Source organism: Pagrus pagrus (assembly GCF_965226575.1).
Source record: "Pagrus pagrus genome assembly, chromosome: 15".
Taxonomy (NCBI): domain Eukaryota; kingdom Metazoa; phylum Chordata; class Actinopteri; order Spariformes; family Sparidae; genus Pagrus; species Pagrus pagrus.
The window spans coordinates 27,235,683-27,241,682 of NC_140199.1; positions in this window are offsets into that span (position 1 = coordinate 27,235,683).

A 6,000-nucleotide genomic window follows, 5' to 3' on the forward strand; every position below is an offset into this window, starting at 1 on the left:
ACGTTGGTACCAATCAACATGTCAACGTTGGCATCTATGCAGGGGATCTGGACGTCAGAGAGGTAAGGCCACTGTGACAGCTCTTCCTGTGAGACAATGTTGTTAGGGGTCACAGGCATTTTTCTTTGTGTGAGAACTTCTGGAAGACTGTAAAAGTGGCTACTGTCGAAACCAGCCACCTCCAAACCATTCAATGCATGAGTGGAAACAACCTTTTCTTGCCCCATGGTGCGTAAAAGGAAATTGGTTCTTCTACCATCGATATTCAACCTTTGCATAAGATGCTCTGAACAGAATGTAGCTGTACTGCCAGGATCCAGGAATGCATAGGTTTGTATTATTTTGTCTCCCTTGATGGATTTAACCTGAATTGGCAGAATGGACAAAATACTATCCTCCCTTCCGGCCCCTGTATGACCACAAGTTTCTGAAGAGGGTGGTTTGACATGTCCTGTTTTTTGAGAATGTTCACTTTCCGTGCTGGTTCTTGGCCTTTCAGAAATATGAAGCACCGTAGGATGATTCTGACCATATTTTTTGCAAGTTAGGCGCCTGTCGCAATCCTTGCTCATGTGTCCACTACACAGGCAGCCAAAACACATCCTTTTCTCCTTCAGAAAGATAATTTTGTCCCGATGCTTCTTCCCTTTCAGCTTTGGACACTCCTCCAATGTGTGAGACTGGGAGCAACAGACACATGCATTTTTAGACCTTTCCATTGAGTCCTGCCTCTGTGGGATTGAGCATGAACCTTTGGTTGTGTCAACAACAGTAGCTGCAGTGGCAAAGCTGTCACCTCTGACTCTGCTGAACTTGGACTGAGACTTGAACCTGTTAACACTCTTTGATGCAGGTGAACCACCTGTCGTGTCCTGGATGTCCCCAAAGAGTGGATCAGAGATGATCTTAACTTGACGTTCGATGAATGAAACAAGATCCTTAAAGCAACTCTGCGATTGTACCTCTCCAAGATTTCATGTGCTTTTGTCCTCCATTTTCTCTGAATTTAAATGGCAACTTTGTCATGATTGCTCTCATGTTGGTTGGCATGTCTAGTTCTTGCATATAGTGAAGCTCCTCCATCACGTTGCAACAACCACGCAAAAACACAGAGAAAAGGCTTGAAGTGACTTCACATCCTCTGATTTCACTGTAGGCCAAGCCAGAGCCTTCTCTATACAAGCTGCAGCAATCCTGTATTCATTTCCAAAGTGTTCATGTAGAAGCTCTTTAGCCAGTTGATAACCTCTGTCAGGAATCATGTGCTGACAGCTCCTCACCAATTCTCTGGGTTGACCTTTTGTAAACTGCTCCAAAAAATAAAGACAGTCAGCTTTTTTAGCCTTTGATTCCACTCCATGCTCAAAAGCTCTGATGAAGTTTCTGTACTGGAGAGGATCACCGTCGAATACTAGAATGTTTCGAGATGGTAAGGACAGTAAGCGTTGTTGTTGAACAAGAGCTGCTGTTATTTCATTCTGTTTATGCATTATGGTGCATAGATCTCCTCCTATTTGTGCAGAATGTAGATTTGGTTGCTCAACTGATGCAGACTGCTCATTATTTACTGGCAAATAACAAGTTTGCGTTTCTCCATATTGTGTTGTTCCATATGTTTCTGTTGTTTTCCTGCGTGTCTCCTGTTCTGATCCAAGGATGCACTGCTGCCTTTTTTCCACAGTGTATGTTTTCCTTGGGTCCTTATGACATACTGGAAAATTGGTTTGTGGCATTGCACTCCATGTCCAGGGTTCATATGACTTTGCTGCAGGGTTGAGTCCTTTGGAAGTTGGTTTTTGTTCTTTGTTCCTTTGTAGATATGAATTCATTCCATTTGTTGATGCTTGGGATTCACTTGAACATTCTGAAGCAGTTTGTAAAACTGCTAGTTTTGCTGAGGATGCTGCAATTTCAGTATCAATCTCAAGCTGCTCTCTTTTTCCTTCTCAGCTCTGCTTCTTGCTTCTCCAGAGCATGTTTTTCCTTTAACGCTACAGATTGAGCAAGAAGTGCAGCCTTTTCTGCCTCCGCTTTAATGCGGGCAGATGCTGTTGTTTGACCACTTTTGCTGCTTTTACCACTGCTTGTGCTTTTTTGGTGAGAACGTTTACTAGCAACATTTGATATACTGTCATCAGGATGAACATCATCAACCACATCACCAACACTTTCATTTTTTCTCAACCATTGTTTAACATCATCAATGAAACCATTTTCAACCAACATTTTTGCAGCAAACCATACATTTTGTTTCCCACTTTCTTCAGTGGGCATTAAAGGCACCAGAGAATCATGAGCATTTTTTGCTTCTTCGCACAAATAAATATTTTTTTCCAGTGCATCTTTTACCTCCTCAACACTGCCTTTATGCATATGCTCTTCAGTTACCTTTCTTATATTTTTTACCTTATTTAATTTATCTTTTCTTACATTTTGTAACTTCTCCAACCTTTCAACAAAAGCCTTGTGTGTTAATTTAACAGTTCTTTTACCTTTCATTTGAACTTCCCAATTAAGTAGAAGCAGTGACAGCGGCGTTTTCCGCGACCTGCTCATCAGATTTACCGTCCATAATGTCCTCCTTTGTTATAATATTCAACAATGAAATCCAATTTACGCCATGAGGAAAGTTCAGTCTTATGACGCGATCATCATTGTTATTTTTAGCGACCAATGCATTGGGATTACACTTGCAAAGTAGTGTGCACACCTTTATTTATTTTTTATTATGGCCATGAAGATGGTAGCGCTACTGCTCATACCTTTATGCAGCAGTGGGCGCCATAAGATGGTCCGGTGGTAACACTACCTCGTCGGATGAATCAGCGGATGATCGTTGTCACTCCGGGAAACAGGCTGTTGTTGACATCGTCCATGCGGCTCGGCAGAGCTCGGAAACGCAGCGTTGGCTCCAGCGTCAACTCTGCCTCCGTGTGGTGGCCTTTCTGCGAATAATGAAGACTTCTAATTGAAGCGAAGTTTTTGACTAATATTGTGACTTATAAAATTAAAACAACAAAACGAACCTAAGCCACTGAGGGGCTGCTGTATGGGTACTTGAAGTAATTAACGCGTCGTCTTCCGGGTCCAATGAATGAATGAAACACACGTGAGCGTCGTGTGCAGTCACCAAACATTTATTTGCTGCCTTGCGCTCTTAACAATAAGCGATCTCCGCCGAACTGTGCAGACACTTAATTCCATAACTTGAATGCAAATCAAACAAAGGCTCACGTTTGCCACAACACAATAAAGCATGACGACGATGGCGATGACGGTCAAAAACTGTGTGCTTCCCCAGTCAGCAACACACCTGCTGAGTAATTACCTGTGGCTCTATTTGACAATTTTCTGCACACCACAGTACAGAGCACCACCTACTGTGGCTTCCAGTACTACACAGAAAATAAACACAAACACGCACATAAACCAAAAAAAATGGCTCTAACAATGTTAGTCCTTAAAACAGATCAAGTAATTATTGTGGGTGTTTTTAATATTCACATGGACATGGATAGTGATAGTCTTGGTACTGCATTCACCCTTACTAGATTTGATTGCCTTCAGTCAGTGTGTAAATAAACCCACTTACTGTTTTAATCACACCCTCACCGTTGTTCTGGCATTTCTATACTATATGTCTGTCTGACAGTGCTGTAGCTACATTTGGTGAAATGTTTCCATCAGCTTTAAATTTAGTACAACAGAAGTCTTGTGCTAGTACCTAACCCTACCTCCCAGATTTATCACCATGTTGATAAGTGTTGCAGGCTCTCTGTGAATGAGACTTGACTCTGTTGCCCCTCTAAAAAAGAAAACAGTAAAGTGTAACCCTTGTTACAATGTAATAACAGAGCACAGGTAAGCAGCACTCAATACTAATGGCTGGACTAGTAACAGAAGACTTTAAGTTTGTAAGAGCCCTTATTTTTTTTGAATACTCAAAAACAGAGGCAACAATGGTTTGAGTTTTTTGTGGCCACTTGTTATTATGAACTAATAACACAATGAAAATACAATAGTTTGTTACAAAACATTCAATGAAAAATAACAAACTAAAATAATAAAGCCGGCAAAATAAAAACCCTCTGTTCCCAAAGTTGGCGTTGGGGCCTTTTTTTCCGATCAATGTCAGCGAATCAGTGTTTATTTTGTCCTACCACACAGTCTGTGAGGAAGGGGGAATCAGGAAATCCTTTACCACTCTCAGCGTTCAATACCAGTAGTTTTGAGCTCACAGCTCACACTGGGAATCTATGAATCTTGGGATCTGGAAAGAGTCTCTGGATCTCGGGAAACCTCACAGGAACCCAGCAGGAAGCGCTCCAATGGACAGCGGTACGTGGCTGGGACCTCTTTCAAAGATGTCACAAAAACCTGACCGAGAGGTCAATCTATGAATGAGCTTTACAGCGTTTCACCTCGCCAGATCGGCGAAAATCATCCCGTCTCTCACGCTGCTCCAGTGGATGACACAGGTTTAATCTCTGTATGGATCGGACAGCACACAAGGCAGCTAGCATATACATGTCCGCAAACAGGAAGTAATGACAGGAAGTAGAACTACGAGGCTGATCACCTGGGCCTCACAAGGTTCACTGATTGGCTAGTTGGGAAGCCCGTTCTGTGGAGAACTTTGCAGCAACTTAGAAAATGCAACATTGGTTGTATGCAAAATGGTTTTCTTTCTCTTCCTTTCTTCATTTTGAACACATTTAAATCACTTTTAATAGTTGTTGGTGCACATAAATAAACTTCAATGAATTATCTATTTATTTCAAAATAAAATGATTTATTTATTTATTTCAAAATAAAATGAATTGTTTTAAGGATTTTTAATGACTTTTCAATGAATTGTTTATTTCGCATTTTAAATGAATTATTTAAAGGGAGAGTTTTAATATTAAAGGGATGTCATCTTTGAGCCTGGGCTACATGCTCCCCTCCTGAACTCATGTATGTCCCTGTACATGACAGCAGTCAGATATAATTTATCTGAATGGCAGGTCAGGGGGGTATAGGGGGTTTTCTTCTTCACTCAAGGCATCTGCCAGTGCTGTGGTCAGTCCATGAAAGAATGATTTAACCACTGTGGCCAAGGGTTTCCCAAGTTCAGCATTGCTTTGGCAATTGACGTGTTCTCTCCGATCTCCTGACGGAGGTATCCATTCCTGTCTGTCTCTCTGTCTCTTTACTCTGCGTTTCCATTTCATCCGACTCATCCGTTCTTTTCTCCTCTGACACTCCACTTCCAGTCCCCTTTATCTCCTCTTTACTCTCTGACATGTCCAAGTGCACCGGAAGCTGTTCATCCTGGATATCATTGACATGACCAGGTAAGTTTTCTCTTTCTACAGGGCATACATCTTCAGGTAAGTTGCTGTTCTCTACAGAACATTCGACATCAGGTAAGTGTAGCATGTATAAATGTACAGTTTTGATAATAGTTAGGCTAGGTAGGCTAGACCCACAGAAGATGTTAGCTCGGCTCAGGGAGGAAATGGAGTAATGGAAACAACACACAGAGACGGGGTAGTTGCGTAGAAAATAGGTACCATGTATTAGAAAAACAAATAATGAAAACACAAAATTACTGTAAATATACCTTAAAGGAAATATATAATTGTATTTAAATAAAAATAAATAACCAACTCAACTACTCAAGTTGAGGATAAAGAAAAGGAAAACCTAACTCAAAAGAAATCCCACAAAGAGGCCAGCGTCCCACCCCAAACTCCGAGTTGAGTCCACGTCACCAGACTGGGGGAGAGATATGGAGGTGTGATAGGGAAGCAGAAGGGAGGGGGGTTGTGTGTGGGAAGTGAGTGGTGCAAAGGGCACTGGCTGACTCCAGGGAGCCTCCTACCCGACCCGGCAGGAGCAGAGCGAACTGGGGGGGAATCGCTGATCACTTTTCAGTCAAGACTCTTTGGGTAGCTCGCCATCACAATCATCACATGATCATCATCATAGTCTCCATTGTCACCTGGCCTACACAAA